Source organism: Myxocyprinus asiaticus, chromosome 21 (assembly GCF_019703515.2).
Source record: "Myxocyprinus asiaticus isolate MX2 ecotype Aquarium Trade chromosome 21, UBuf_Myxa_2, whole genome shotgun sequence".
Classification (NCBI taxonomy): Eukaryota; Metazoa; Chordata; class Actinopteri; order Cypriniformes; family Catostomidae; genus Myxocyprinus; species Myxocyprinus asiaticus.
Window position 1 is genome coordinate 23,854,051 of NC_059364.1, and position 16,640 is coordinate 23,870,690.

The 16,640-nt window shown below is 39.4% G+C and overlaps 1 pseudogene; it reads right to left on the minus strand.

Annotated features, from left to right (window-relative positions):
- LOC127411708 (cilia- and flagella-associated protein 43-like) overlaps window positions 1-15,906 on the minus strand; it is a 29,537-nt pseudogene extending 13,631 nt beyond the window's left edge.
- Between the last annotated feature and the right edge of the window lie 734 nt (window positions 15,907-16,640).

Below are 16,640 nucleotides of genomic sequence, written 5' to 3' on the forward strand. Positions count from 1 at the left end.
TGCTGGTCACCTGGAGACTGCTAAAAGCCCTCCGCTGGTGGAGGGACCCAAGGAACACCATGAAGGGCTCTCAGTTGGGTCCTGTTCTGTGGCGTCAACTGGTCTCAATGAATGCCTCCCTTGAAGGCTGGGGTGCAGTGCTCAATGGTGCATTGGCCAGAGGCCTCTGGGAATACCCCGGGACTTCCCAGCACATCACTGTGCTGGAATTGAGGACAATTCACTTGGCACTAAGTCTCCTCATAGGTCATCATGTACTAGTGAGGACGGACAATGAGGCGGCCACATCATATGTGAACAGGCAAGGGGGGCTAATGTCCCCTCTGCTCAGCAAAGTGGCTCACTCTCTGCTCACTTGAGCACAACCACACCTCCTCTCACTGAAAGCAGTGTATCGTCCAGGGCAGCAGAATCAGGCTGCAAATATGCTGTCAAGGGGGGTCCCTGGCCAGGAGAATGACATATCCACCCAGATGTGGTGAGGACCATTTGGGATCATTTTGGGATGGCAGATGTTGATCTTTTCGCCTCTTTGGAGTCAACACATTGCACTCTCTTCTTCTTACTGGAGAAAAAGCAGGCACCACTGAGGAACAATTCCTTGTCACAGGAGTGGCCTCAGGGTCTCCTGTGACAAGCTTTGCAAGGGAACTGTTATTGAAGGATGGGGCAGTTAAAATATTTGGACGCGATCGCAAAAACCATGAGTAAACAGTTTAATTCATGAATATTTCATATGTCATGACTGTGTAATAGTTAATTGTGCTGACACCCTGTCTACAGTGGGCACGTTGACATGAACATTCTAAACCGTTTATTTGTGTTTCTGGCAGTAGTAGCGCCACAAAATGGAACGGGACATCTGTTTACTGTCGCCACAATGGATGCTTCCATGGAAGACAGCATCATTGATTATAATGGGTTCTATTGCTTTTGACGTGACTCTCGCGTCCGGTTTAGACAGGGTGTGAGTGTTAAAAGTTGTGATTGAGATAAACAGTTTAATATATTAAGATGCAATGTGTTGGATGTGCATATGCGTAAACCCTGACATTAAGTTTTATAAACTTGTTGAGCTGGTTCATTCTCTTCAGGCTGAGTTTCAAATATGGCTCTATTTGAGGGGCTGCATAATGTTAGCCAATCATAACAGTGGGCATTTACGTTGAAGTTTTAAGGAGGCGCTTAGACCAAAACCGAGTGTTTCAGACAGAGGGCCAAACAGGGTGGAAAATGATAATATATTACTAAATTATGAAAAAAACTTTACAAACATTATCAGTGGACCTCAAGGAAGATAATAAAACCATGAAAAAAGAGCATTTCATGACTCCTTTAAGATTTTAATATGATCAAATTCACACCTTTTTGTATTTCTCTTGCTCCTCACTGAGTTCCTTTGCTTTTTTCTCATACTTTTTGAAGCTTTTTCTCTCTTCTTCTGTCCACTGCACCTAAAGTTTAGACAAGAACTCAGGATGAGGTACCTCCTGTTGTCACGGATCCACCGGACTCCCTCTCTCACTCCACACTCCGCTCTCTCTCCCTCACTACCGACACAGTGCTCACTCTCCCCTGAGTTGATCACATGCACCTGCATTTCATTAGTGAATAACACTATGTAACACAATTTTCCAGGGTAGTAAGTGTTATTTCCTAATTGCTTATGCCTCAAAAGTATAGAAAATGGCTATTATTCCCCACAAACTTTGCTTTTGTGACCAGGACAGTGATATTTTGAAATTTACCTATTTCCAATGAGAAAACAGGCAAATTTGTGTCTTTTCGTTCACAAAGTCAGAAAAAAACAACATATGAATACAAAATCCTTCTTTGTCTGTGTCAGACGAAGACACCGACTTTGACCTTTGCCTCAGACAGCTAGGGAAGAAGTTCTGAAGGCTGCCGACTCCTTATCTAGAGCTCTGACAAATTGTTTCATAATGCCCAATTTGATGTGCAGTGGTGGCATCAGCACCTTCTGGGGGTCCACCAGTGGCTCCCACTTGACATTGTTCCTCCCCACAGAGAACTCGGTCCGCTGTGGCCAGTCCTGCCTGTGGTAGTGCACCTTGGTGTCCCTGCTGTCCCAAAGGCAAAGATAGCAGGGAAACTTGGTAAAACCGCTTTGGAGACCCATCAGGAATGCCACCATTTTGAAGTCTCCTATGACCTCCCAGCCGTACTCATCATATTTCAAGGCATCCAGCAAGGTCTTGATGCTGTTGTAATCCTCTTTGAGGTGCACCGAGTGAGCCAGGGGAAGAGACGGGTACTTGTTACCATTATGGACCAGCACGGCTTTGAATATTACTTTATCAAATCAAATCAAATCAAATCACTTTATTGTCACACAGCCATATACACAAGTGCAATGGTGTGTGAAATTCTTGGGTGCAGTTCCGATCAACATAGCAGTCGTGACAGTGATGAGACATATACCAATTTACAATAACATCAAATTAACACAACACAATTTAAACATCTGTTATACATAATTACACTCAACTTAAAACATCACATTAACACAACACAATTTAAGCATCTGTTATACACATAATTACACTCAACTTAAAACATCAAATTAACACAACACAATTTAAGCATCTGTTATACACATAATTACACTCAACTTAAAACATCAAATTAACACAACACAATTTAAACATCTGTTATACATAATTACACAACTTAAAACATCAAATTAACACAACACAATTTAAACATCTGTTATACACATAATTACACTCAACAATATACAAATAATAACATACACTGTACAGTATACAATATGCTGTTTTTTGTTTTTTTTGTTTTTTACTATATAGATACTATATAGATACACATTATTCAATAAAAATTAAAAATTAAAATATATATAAAAAAAAGATATATATATATATATATATATATATATATATATATATATATATATATATATATATAGAATGTACAGTATTGTACTGTATTGACATTCAGGCTGTCGGTTGATAGTCAGTTGTTAAGAGAGACATAATATAATAACAGTAATATAATTTATGACAGTCCGGTGTGAGATAAAAGAGTAATAAAGTGTAGGGCTGATGTATTTTGATCATGGGAGATCAAGAGTTCAGAAGTCTGATTGCTTGGGGGAAGAAGCTGTCATGGAGTCGGCTGGTGCGGGTCCTGATGCTGCGATACCGCCTACCTGATGGTAGCAGTGAGAACAGCCCATGGCTCGGGTGGCTGGAGTCTCTGATGATCCTCCGAGCTTTTTTCACACACCACCTTGTATATATTTCCTGGAGGGAGGGAAGCTCACCTCCGATGATGTGTTTGGCAGTTCGCACCACCCTTTGCAGTGCTTTGCGGTTGTGGGTGGTGCTATTGCCGTACCAGGCGGAGATACAGCCAGTCAGGATGCTCTCCACAGTGCAGGTGTAGAACCGTGTGAGGATGTGGCGGTTCATTCCAAACTTCCTCAGCCGTCTCAGGAAGAAGAGGCGCTGATGAGCCTTCTTCACAACGACTTCAGTGTGGACGGACCATGTGAGTTCCTCAGTGATGTGGACACCCAGGAACTTGAAGCTGCTGACTCTCTCCACTGGTGCTCCATTGATGGTGATTGGACTGTGTTCTCTGTCTTTTCTTCTGAAGTCCACCACAAGCTCCTTTGTCTTACTGACGTTGAGGGAGAGGTTGTGCTCCTGACACCAGTGTGTCAGAGTGTGCACCTCCTCTCTGTAGGCTGTTTCATCATTGTCAGTGATCAGACCTACCACCGTCGTGTCATCAGCAAACTTAATGATGGCATTGGAGTTATGTGTTGCCACACAGTCATGTGTGTACAGGGAATACAGTAGTGGGCCGAGAACACAGCCCTGCGGGGCTCCAGTGTTGAGGGTCAGTGATGAGGAGATGTTGCTGCCTATTCTAACCACCTGGCGTCTGCTTGACAGGAAGTCCAGGATCCAGCTGCACAGCGAGCTGTTTAAGCCCAGAGCCCGGAGTTTCTCATCTAGCTTGGAGGGCACTATGGTGTTGAATGCTGAGCTGTAGTCTACAAACAACATTCTCACATTAGTGTTCTTTTTTTCCAGGTGGGAGAGAGCAGTGTGTATTGTAGATGCAATGGCATCATCAGTGGAGCGGTTGTTGCGGTATGCAAACTGCAGCGGGTCAAGATTGAGTGGTAATACAGAGCAGATGTAATCTCTGATTAGTCTCTCAAAACATTTGCTGATGATGGGGGTCAGAGCAACAGGACGCCAGTCATTTAAACACGTTATTTTTGATTGTTTTGGAACAGGCACAATGGTGGATGTTTTAAAGCATGTGGGGACTACAGACAAAGAGAGGGAAAGGTTGAAAATGTCCGTAAAAACACCAGCCAGCTGGTTCGCGCACACTCTGATGACGCGGCCCGGAATGCCGTCTGGACCCGCGGCTTTGCGGATATTCACCTGTCGGAAGGATCGGGTTACATCCACTACAGAGACGGAGAGTGAACTAACCTCTGTAGCTTCAGCCGCGAGAGCTCTCTCCGCGAGGGCGGTGTTATTTCCCTCGAAACGAGCATAAAAAGTATTTAGCTCATCCGGTAGAGAGGCAGCGGTGTTCATGGCGGAGTTTTTATTCCCTTTAAAGTCCGTGATGATGTTAATTCCCTGCCACATGCTTCTAGAGTTGGTGGTGTTAAACTGTCCTTCAATCTTGCTCCTGTACTGGCGTTTTGCTGTTTTGATAGTTTTTCGGAGGGCATAACTGGCTTGTTTATGCTCCTCCGCGTTCCCGGAATTAAAAGCGGAGGTCCGCACATTAAGTGCCGCGCGAACATCGCTATTGATCCACGGCTTCTGATTCGGATAGATTCGCACAGTTCTGGTCGGAATCACTTCCTCTACGCACGTTCTGATGAAACACATTACGCTATCAGCGTAAAGCTCGATGTCATCATCAGAGGCGGACCGGAACATCTCCCAGTCCGTGCGATCAAAACAGTCTTGTAGCGTAGAGTCTGATTGGTCCGACCAGCACTGGATCGTTCTGAGGGTGGGTGCTTCCTGTTTCAATTTCTGCCTGTAAGCGGGCAGAAGCAGAATGGAAGAGTGGTCCGATTTGCCAAATGGTGGGCAGGGGGAGGGATTTGCAGCCATCCCGGAACGGAGAGTAGCAATGGTCCAAAACCTGGTCCCCTCGTGTGTTGAAACTAATGTGCTGGTGATATTTTGGTGCGACTGATTTTAAACTGGCTTTATTAAAGTCCCCGGTCACAATGAACGCGGCCTCAGGGTGCGCGGTTTCCTGCTCACTTATACTCCCATACAGTTCCTTGAGTGCCCGGTCTGTGTCGGCTTGTGGGGGAATGTAAACAGCAGTGATAATGACCGCTGTGAATTCCCTCGGTAGCCAGAATGGTCGACACAGAAGCATAAGAAATTCCAGATCAGGAGAACAGAAAGACTTGATGGAATGTACGTTCCTCTGATCACACCAGGATTTGTTGATCATAAAACATACACCACCTCCTCTAGTTTTACCTGAGAGGTCTTTCGCTCTGTCCGCTCGGAGCATGGAGAACCCCGCGGGTTCAATGGCTGAGTCTGGAATCTCCGCAGACATCCAAGTTTCCGTAAGGCAGATAATGCAGCAGTCCCTCGTCTCTCGTTGGAAAGAGATCCGCGCTTTCAGCTCGCAGAGCTTGTTATCCAGAGACTGAACATTTGCCAGTAGAATAGTGGGTAGCGGGGGTCGATTTGCGCGGCGTCTTACTCTGATGAGAACGCCGGCTCTGTTTCCCCTTTTCCTCCTGCGTTTCCGCGGCCGTGCTGCCCAGACAAAGGGCTCCGCTTGCGTGTTTGTAAACAGCGGGTCGGCATTGAGGAATGTGAAGTCCGGTTTTCGGTGTGAGATCGCTGATCCAATGTCCAAAAGTGTTTGTCTGTCGTAGACAATAAGGCAGACAACATCCAAGACAAAAAACATAAGAATTGTAAACAAAACAAACAAACCATTGCTATGTTGTGTTGGAGCTCGCAACGCAGCAGCCATACTCGGCGCCATCTTGAGTCCGTACTTTAGTATAAATACATGTTAATTTGGATTCATATGTTGACTTTATGTGAACGAAAAGACACAAATTCGCCCATTTTCTCATTGGAAAAGGTAAATTTCAAAATATCACTGTCCTGGTCACAAAAGCAAAGTTTGTGGGGAATAATAGCCATTTTCTATACTTTTGAGGCATAAGCAATTAGGAAATAACACTTACTACCCAGAAAAAAAAAGAAAAAAAATTGTTACACAGTGTAATCCAGGACTGCTTTTATACCCAGCTCTCACACACATTCATTGTCTGTTCTTGTCTATGTTCTCCCTGAGACTACGGACTCCCTAGTTTTGTCTATACATACCTGGTTAATTACTTACCTTGTTATTGTTCTCCTCGTCTGAGTTTCATGTTGCTTTATCCTCCGTTTATTCCCCAGTGCTTGGACTCTCCTTTGTTGTTTACATTTCCTGCAAAGATCAAGACGGTTGTGAGTTAACCTTTCATCTGTTTGGATTTTACTCACCTGCTATTTGCATATCTGTTTCTGGATTGCCTCACCTGTTGTTTACATCACTGCTTCATTCACTTGTTTAATAAACCCACGATTGAGTCCACCTCTCTGCCTCTGTGAGTTTCTCCGTGACACCATAGACCGTAGTGTACCTAATAAATGGCTCAGGGAGTGTAAATTCTCAGGAAAGTGTTTAAATGTTGTTAAATGTGGGTGATTAAGAAGTTGTTATGTGTTATAGAGTTTAAAAAAATGGCACAGCCAATTCCGGCCAAACTCTGCTCTCCCAGAAATATCCACAGCAGCAATTTGAAATGGCTCAATTAATTTCAGAAAACCATAAACTGAGCGCAACAGCATGCAAATCATGCTTCCTCTGAGTCAGTCACTGTGAGAGCTCTCTCGGGACACTCATTAACGGTGAGACTGGACTCCCACAGGGTCTCACTTAGGTCTAGCTCTAACATAATCTCAGAGATACACATGTTCTTCTCCATAACACAGTTGATTTCCTGTTTCTTTTGCTTGTACACAGACTCTACACACAGAATGTGGTCTTCATTTTGTAGATAACATCCTTCATAAAACAACCATAAAATATAGCAAATTAATACTTAATTGTTTTATTTTTTTATTTTTTTGCAAAATAAAGTGCAGGCCCATTTGATCTTTAAAGTTTATACAGTTTTTATACTTAAAAGGGGTATGCAAACACATACATAAAACATTTTGTCCCAATATTAGTAGTTTATTGAGATGACAAGAGAAGTCATCTCCTTTAGCAAGGTGATTTGGTTGATTTTCTGCTCTCTGATGTTTAAGTGAAACTGGCTGTAGAGATGAGGGTTGACGTCTCCATAAAGAGCATTCAAGCTGCCTGTCAGAGCAGGACTCTCAGTCTTACTGTTCTCTGCCTCCTCCTCATCCTCCTCTCCACAGTCTGTGCTCTTCCTCTCAAGGATCACTTCTTGGAGCTAGCATAAAACAGATAAAAAAAGAATATCTATATTATTTGCATCACATTTTGAGAATCTGACCTCAACCAAAACAAACACTGTGCAACCAGTGCTAAGGTTAGTTATGTTGTGTATCTTTTGACAATACATACCACTGCATTTACTTGTAAATCTGCCTGTTCAATCTGTCTCATGGTCTCAACCCTATGAAGCTCTTCAAGTTGTTTTTCAGTGTGTTCCTTCATGGGGTAGTTCTTCACCTCATTTTCGGAATGAAAGGCCTGGGGGCAACCAAGAAGTCACAAAGGGACTGACACTTGGCAACCAGTATAGTATTTCTAGTAATTACAGTTTAGCCAGGTGAAATCAATGACAGATGTGGATATTGTTACACAATGTGAGTTTTTCCCAACATAAAATCTCCTTTCTTTTTAGTGTAGAGACTTTTATGGCTTTCACTTTGACTTTCATGGAATTCCAGCATTCTCTCTTCAGGACCTCCCTCAGATGGTCCTTAGACAGATTCTCCATCTCTATCTCCTCCCTCACCTTAAATAACATAAACAATAAATCATCAAAAATCAAAAGTGATCAAGAGAGTGTGTGTGGAAACAATAAAATAAAACAAAAACTATACAACAAAAAATACATAAAAGTATTTTTCTTTTATCTAGTATTAGAAGCTGCTGATTTCTTATACTGTCACACAGAATCTTTATGTTTCCTCTTAGGTTCTTCTTTGTCTCTGCATACTGCTGGGTCTCTTCTAGGAGAAACTGTTTAGATATTAAATTTTTGGTAGTCTGCTTGGAAACCATTGGGGTCATGATCATAGGGTTAGTTATCTTTCAGTTATTCCATTACTCTAATAAAATGCTTTGAGGTTTGTGTAATCTTTCTAATCCAGTGCACACTATTAGATTAGATTACAACACATTTTCCTGTCAACATACTGTACTGATCACAATTCCAATACCACATGAGTGGTTAACATTTATCTTTTTTTCAGAATTTGGATACATTTATTTAATCTGTAGGGATATGTCTTAACACCCTTTGTTAAACCATTTTAGGCTCATAAGATACAGTATAAGAAACTGCTGTTTAAGGAACCACCATGTATACATTCAACCCCCTACTGTGTAAGACAGTGTTTCCCAACATTTTTTCTGCCACAGCACACTTTTTACGACTAAAAAATTCTACGGCACACCACTATCCCACATAGGCTAACCATCGTCAATATTTTTCCTTTTCAAGAACTTGTCCATGTTTTCTGTCTGTCTTAGTAGCGTGTTTACTTGTAATGTTTGAAATCTGGCTATGCAAAAAAATAAAATAATAATATTAAAAAAGTAAAAAACAAGTCACATAGGTAGGCTACGCTGTGTGAGGTCACAGGTGGCAAGAGCGCTAAATGGGTAATGAGAAAACAACAAATTTGCTTATTTTCTAATTTGTAGATTTGTTCTTGCAATGCCACAACAAATTACAGGGATGCAAACTCATGAGGGGTGAAAAAGTTAAGACAATCATTGGTCCACGAAAACATTTTCTTGGGATATTTATTTTAAAGAATAAACTAAAAGCACCAATTCCATCTATTTTAGTGATTCAAGTTTATTCAAGTTTACGATTGTGCAGAATTAGCTGAAAAATAAAGAGTATTTTGATGAGGCTTGCTTCTGTTTCACAAATTTGTTCAATTTTATTAACTGATTAGTTCAGTGACCCCTTCTGGAAATGTCACTAGGTGGCGACAAATGAGCGTCTTGTGTGCTATGAGTGAGTCAGTGAATCATTTTGAGTCGTTCATGACCGAAATCTACCAAGAGACTTTATAGTGTTTAAGCATTAAAAGAACAAAGCAGATCTATAGTTTTCCTTCAGTCTGAGCATTATTTTTCATCCAAAAAGACTACAATAATAGTCTAATAATAGTGAGTTTCAATAACGACCTTACCTTCTCCTTTATTAAAACTTGTATACAAATCTACTGACTTCAGTATAAGAATTATAAACACAAATCAGATCTACGGTTTCATTTTCCTACAATAGCCTATTTAAACTGCTGAGCATGGTTTTTATCAGAAAAGACCACAATAATAGACAAATAATAATAATTTTGAGTTTCAATAATGTTCTTTCGTCATTTCTCATGAGCTGAGTCGAGGCGTCAACACTCCGTTCAACGCCAGCGTCAAGCGCCACATTGTCCTCCACATGACAAGAGTTGCAGAAAGCGTCACAGAGGGGCGATTTTACGAGTTTGCCACGTAAAAAAGCGGAAGGTGTGCACAATAAACATTGAAAACATGTATTTGGAAGAGAGAAAAAAGCTTGCAGTTGCTTTGATTGCAGAAAGTAATAAAAGGACTCGTTTATGTTTAGGTCTAAGCGTTTTCTTGTTGAATTTAAATTAGTTCAATAACTGGGGTCTCTGATATTCGTAAACGATAAGGTCATATTTAATTAAAAGAAATTATGAGACATTCAATGTCTCTTCACAAATTTGGACAGTTTTTAAATATTTCTTGTTGCTTAGTACTCTCAAAGACATTATTGGTGAAGCAAAAACGTGTGTGTGAAAAACACTTTGGTGTAAAGTGACGTCACTTCATAGACTTCAGTGTATTCTGCAGCGCTGACGCGAGTCATGTGAAAGACCTTTAACGTGTATAAATATCAGTCACTTTTGCACATTAATCATTGCTCTTCACAATCACAAAAGTGACCGATTATGGTTTCAAAACGGCGAATTTCTCCGATAGGTGAGGAGTTTGGATCCCTGAAATTATTATTTATTTTTTCATGCATTTATTTATTTTGTGGAATATGATCATTTTCCGCGGCACACCTGACAACACCTGACAGTGTGCCGCGGCACAGTCGTTGGGAAACATAACTAAAAATAATTTGCAATTCTGTTAGCATAATTACAAAAAGTCACACTCAAGGTTATTTGTTTAATGCTAATATGATGGGACGTGATGTCTTGAAAGGATAGTTCACCCAAAAATATAAATTCTCTCATCATTTATAAATTACCCCCATGCCATCCCAGATGTATATGACTTTCATTGTTCTGCAGAACACAAACAAAGATATTTAGGAGAATATTTCAGCTCTGTAGATCCATACAATGCAAGTGAATCATTGCTAGAACTTTGAAGGTCCAAAAAGCACATAAAAGCAGCATTTAGGTAATCCATCAAACTCAATCAATGTCTTCTGTGTTGGTTTTGGGTGAGAGCAGACCAAAATATAACTAATTTTTCACTTGTATTTTTACATCTTGCCATTGCAGTCTCTGGGCATGATCATGGTTTCAAGCTTAATTACATTTCCTAGTGCTTGACACATGCGCAGATATATATTAAGTATAATTAACTTTGAAATCATGATCGCCAAGGACACTGCTGTCAAGATGTAGTGAAAAAGGAGTTATATTTTGATCTGTTCTCACCCAAAAACAACTGGATTGCTTCAGAAGATGATTAAACAACTGGAGTCACACGGATTATGTTTATGCTGACTTTATCTCCTTTTTGGAGCTTCAAAGGCCTGATCACCATTCACTTGCATTGTATGGACCAAAAGAGCTGAGATATTTTCTATAAATCTTTGTTTGTGTTCAGCAGAAGAAAGAAAGTCATACACATCTGGGATGGCATGAGGGTGAGTAAATGATGAGAGCTGACTGCATCAAGTTTCCTATCAAGCCATGTAGAACTAGTTGGGAATGCAGAGTAGTTTTCCTCTTGTTCTACTTCATCACTTATCTTTCTCTTAACACTGTCCTGCAGGAAAAATTCAAGATAAATCCTATTCATATTTTGTGGCAGTTTATAATTTGTAGCCCATTTAGCATTACATCATGCCATTGAAAAAAGAACATAACAATTCCCCAGTAACTCAAAAAAACTCCTAAGCCAGGATAATTTATCTGAACAAACAATTAAATACTTAAATGATATTTAAACAAATATTTAACTGATTATGTTCTATACATTCTCTGTTTGAAATGAGGAACATCTAGATGGGGACTGTGTCTGTGGATCCCAGTCAGTCATTTTGGTGAGGATAGTGTTTTCAGAAGACACTATGACTCAAAAGAATCAGCAATCGACTGACCATACTGGGTAGCTGCATTTGCTTTGCCAAACCCAGAAAGCTTTAACCTGTTACATTGGTAAACACAAGGATATGTAAGGTTCAATTTCAAAAGCTCCAAGGACATTGTGAAATTACCAGGATAAAAAACATAGTTGAATATATGTCAATTTGATGTTTTTATGAGGTACTAAACTCCTCTTTAATGGCTGGTGGAGCATTTTTTGAAACACAGAGGGCCTGAGCTCACCCGAGTCTGCTGCAGACAAGAGAGCCGTCCCTCAGGCCAGTGGTGATGAGGGTCTGACTGTCTGGTGTGAAAAAACACAGAGCCAACTCCACCCTGCCAACATGAGTGGCATTGCAGCTGTACAAACCTGTCCTGCACATCAAAGGTAGGCACATTTCCATAGCCATCAGATATTTGGACAGTTTCCTAGAAACATGTTTCTCCTAGCTCAGTGATAATTAACATGAAAGAACTTGCAGAGATAAGACAATACCATTGTAGATATCTCACAGATGCGCAGCAGTCCAGCCCTGCCAACTGTTGCCAGCCAGTTTTCGTGAGGAAAGAGCTGTTGAAATGCAGGGCTCAGAAAATGGCCCCCTGCCTCCTCTTCTGGAATCAACTTGACAGCTTTCTGTGCATTTGAGGACTTTTCTCCACTCTATCACATGTGAACCAGTTCATCAGACTTTGCATGTTGTTTCTTAATACAGAACCTTAGGGATATTACATCTCTCTAAGACTGTTCTCTGCTGGCAGTAACCAAATATCTTGTTTGTGGCCAGGACAGATGAACAGAGAGTATGAGGGAGCTCATACAGGCAGCTGTGAAGGACATCTTTACATATACAGCCACGGACGTCCACACAACCTGTTGAGTCTAGGAGTGGCACATTATTTTGAGAAGCACTGTTGGAGTTGTGACATACATGGAACCAAAAAGTATTTTGACACTTAAGCTTGAAATGTTTGAATTTCATTTAATTAAATAACAAATTATGCTGGACATTTTCTAAAAACAAATATTTCTTGGTTATTTTGCGATTACTTTTAACCAATGGATCCCATGGTAATTTTAATTTCATGTCTGCAGTTAGTTATTCTCAAGTTCCACAGGTCTAGTTCATCACATTTAACTTTTAGAATATTTATTACTAAATGTTTAACAAAATATGTTAAATAATGATATATATTATATAACTGTATATAATAATATTGTATATGTAATTGTAATAGCATTATTCTATCATATAAATGTTTATATCTCATGAATCATACAAATTACATTATCATTTATATTAAATTAAACAAATTAAATGATAAAATACTTACTGTGCTAGAAGTTAGCAGCAGTGTCTCACAGTCAGGGGAAAAGCATATAGCTGAAACTGCCTCATCCAAAGCCCAAGTCTCCATTACCTCCAATTTACTTCCTTTAATTTGTATGTTTCGTAAAATTCCGTCCTGCAATGAATTTGCAAATACCCTTGAATTATGGTGAATTTATGTCTCAGATTTGTTTTACTGTATAGCCTGGGCTATTTTCAGGGCCATGATGAAGAACATTTCTTACAATTCCTGCAGCAAAGAGGTTGCTGTCCTACAGTACCAAGTTCTGGAAACTGCCTTCCTGCAAGGAAGTGTCACTGTCATCTGTGATGAAAAGTTCAAACAAAAGACAATTGGAAAATTTCGTTATCAGGACGAAAAAAAATGAAATAATTCTAAAATACATACAAAATGCACTAAAATTTCACATGTGATTAGCATGAGCTGAGAGTCTCCTAACATGAGGTTTGTGGTTTGTAAGACAGAGATGAGCAAAGTGTCAGCATTCACACAATATACAAGTCAGAGAAAGTTGACCAGCAGATGACACTTGGACACGGCCTTTGTTTTATTCATTTCAAAGGCTGTTGAGGCACAAAATTATATTATTTTATGACATTCCCAAATATAAAGGGAGGCCTCAACCTTTTGATTATGATGACCCTTCCCATACTGTGGTAGTATTATTGCTTCAAATTACTACCATTGTCCAATTATAATTAATTTAAGACAACTCTACTTAAGATACAATAAGTACCAAAAATTTGTCAGCTCTGTTGCCACTCAGTCCAGCGATTGCTGAAATGGGCATCTGAGGACCTAAGTATGTCAGCTTCCCACTGACATGACAGGGGTTTTCTTCATGCTCAAACACTGAACCATCAGTGGCGGGGAAATTAACAACACTGCCAAACAAACATAAAGAAAGGATCATTGGCACAATTTACAATCTTATGCCTGTGAATCAATCTCACTAGCATATGAAGGTCATGTACAATTCATGCATTATTATTTGATAGAAGGCATGTTAAATGCATGTTAGATGACATCAGTGACATCTGCTGGAGAGACACATCCTCTACCTAGGCTTCATCAAATGATAGTTGTCACATCTTTCAACATTCCAGACGGTGAGGAACCTGGAGTTTACAGCACAAATCTGAAACCAGTTCATGGGGTGAAAAACCAGAGCTGTGATGTCCTCTCCCATCAGTGGAAGGCTACAAAGTGGAACGCCGCTCTCCCAGTTCCTAATAGAGTTGAGATTAATCATGCTCAAAACCACAACAAAACTGCAATGCAAAATGTTTCATTCAAATGTATCTATATACTGTACACTATGAAACAAAGTTTATTTCTAATGTAGCAGACCATTTTTCCCTCAGCAAACTTCAATAATTCATTTCCATTAACTGGAGCTGCTCAAGAACAAAAGGTGCTGCAATATTAATATTATTGATATCAATAATTTTTTCTGTTATTGCTCACTACCACTACGAAATGCTTTGGGACAGCTTTTCACATAGCATCTCAGTTTAATAATATAATGTTGTATGTTTACAGTATATATAAAAATAGTTTAGTGAGTGGAACCGTGTGAAATGCTTATCTTTTTACCATAATGTGATGGTAATGTGTAGGCACAGGCTACATAAGGACCATTATCACACAATGTCAAAGCTGTGTAGCCAAGTTTAGTTGTATCTGCAAAACACAGAAAAACTACCACTAAGAATATTTTTTACAGTAGATATTTAATTTGTATACACTGAATTTTATATCTACTAAAATAAAGCAATACCAACTAAAATCAGCTTTTGTTGCAGATTGTTTAGGGTAGGGTGACCATACGTCCTCTTTTTCCTGGACATGTCCTCTTTTTTTGGACCTTAAAAAATTTCTACATTTGCGAAAATGTCCGGGATTCGGCTTTAGTTGCATTATGATGTGCATCTGGTCTAATACTTCATTGTGTGTGCGCGCATATTTGCATTGCTTTAACCCCTCTTTGTAAGTCCCGCCTTCTCACACACCAATTGGTCGATTATAAGAGACTTCTCCGCGAACGCGCAAAGCGCTGTTGTGTTTGACATCAAACAGTTGCTTGACAATAGCAGCAAATGACAGCTGAGTGGAAACAATACCCAAACAAAAGTGCAAATTTACAGAAGATTTGCACAATAAATTCCCATGCTTTCGTCCAGGTCGAGATCCGTGGGAAGCAGAATGTATGACATGTAAAGCTGGCACTTATGTGTCAGTTGCTAATAAAGGTGCAAGTGATCTAGAAGCACACATTAGCTCTGTGAAGCATAAAGGGTCAGCAAAAGGTGAAAGTTCATTAGGTAAATTAATGGACTACTTTCTGCGACCTGGTAAAATTGTTATCACATTGCTCCATTTTCCATGGCCATTCAAAATAATAGTAATAGTAAATTAAGGTACACTCATGGCATCAAATATTTTATTCTAGTACATGGACATTCAAATTTATGTTGGACATTTTTATTTATATATATTTATGTTATGCTAATAGCGTGTCTTTTTCACTGTATTAAAATTTGCATTCATAGTAACACTGTTTTGAACCCTATAAATTGCATTATATACTTATCCTTTGTATGTATTGACATGTTTGCACTCATATTGCAGTATGCGTTCAGATTTGATCTTTTAATGTTTTGCTTGTTTTTTCTCCTTTAAGTTTGTGAGAACAGTAATTGATATTGCACTTTAGTTTACTTTACCACAACACTGTATATTTGCAGTAAATATTTGCTGTGGTTGCTATTACATTCGCTGAATGCTAAGTAGCTAGCTGTTTCTGTTTTCCTGACACGATAAGCGTACAGCCTACAAATCTGTCACGTAAACGAAGGGACAAACTGGCCTTGTTTGATAAATAAAATATTTCTAAACTCACCGAACTTCCAAGTTTCCCAAACACATCCATTTCAGTCCGTCAGCTTTCCCTCAGAACGTGCGTCTGTTTCCATAGCAACATGTAGCACTCAGAGTTCAGTTTTATTTTATTTTATAAGATTTATGGACATTTAATGCATTATGTAATTTATACGTATCAATTTTACATTTGTATGGCCTTGTAAGACCACCTGAACAATAACAAACACTGACTTGTCAAAGTTTGCAAGTGGATGGGAAACGTTATTACAGTCATGTTAGGGTTACTGGCTAGTAATAGCAGACAAGACTAGTATATTAATTTATGCTATGACACTGTTATAGTGAATAATGCTTTTCAATCATGGCAAAAAAATTATTAGGCTGCGTGTTTGAGCAATTGGATGACAGTATTTTTGAAAATATCGTTACAATCACAATAATCTTTTTATTTTATTTTAATATAACAATTTAGTTTCTACGTTTCATCCACATATACACTTCGTGTTGTTGTATTCCAGAATGAAATCAGACTGTTTTTCTCTGGCAGAACTGAGTAAAACAAGCCCCTCTTTTCATTTAACATTAGGATATTTTCATCATTAAAAAAGTTTAACTCCTAAAGACATGAATTGTAATTTTGCAGTATATGTAGGAAATCATGACCACTCATGATAAAATGTCATAATCTGCAGTGTAGTTCATAATCTATGTCCACCACTGAGGAGTCATTAAAACTAAGTGTCATTAAAATGAAGACTCTATTCATAACAGTAACCTAATAAA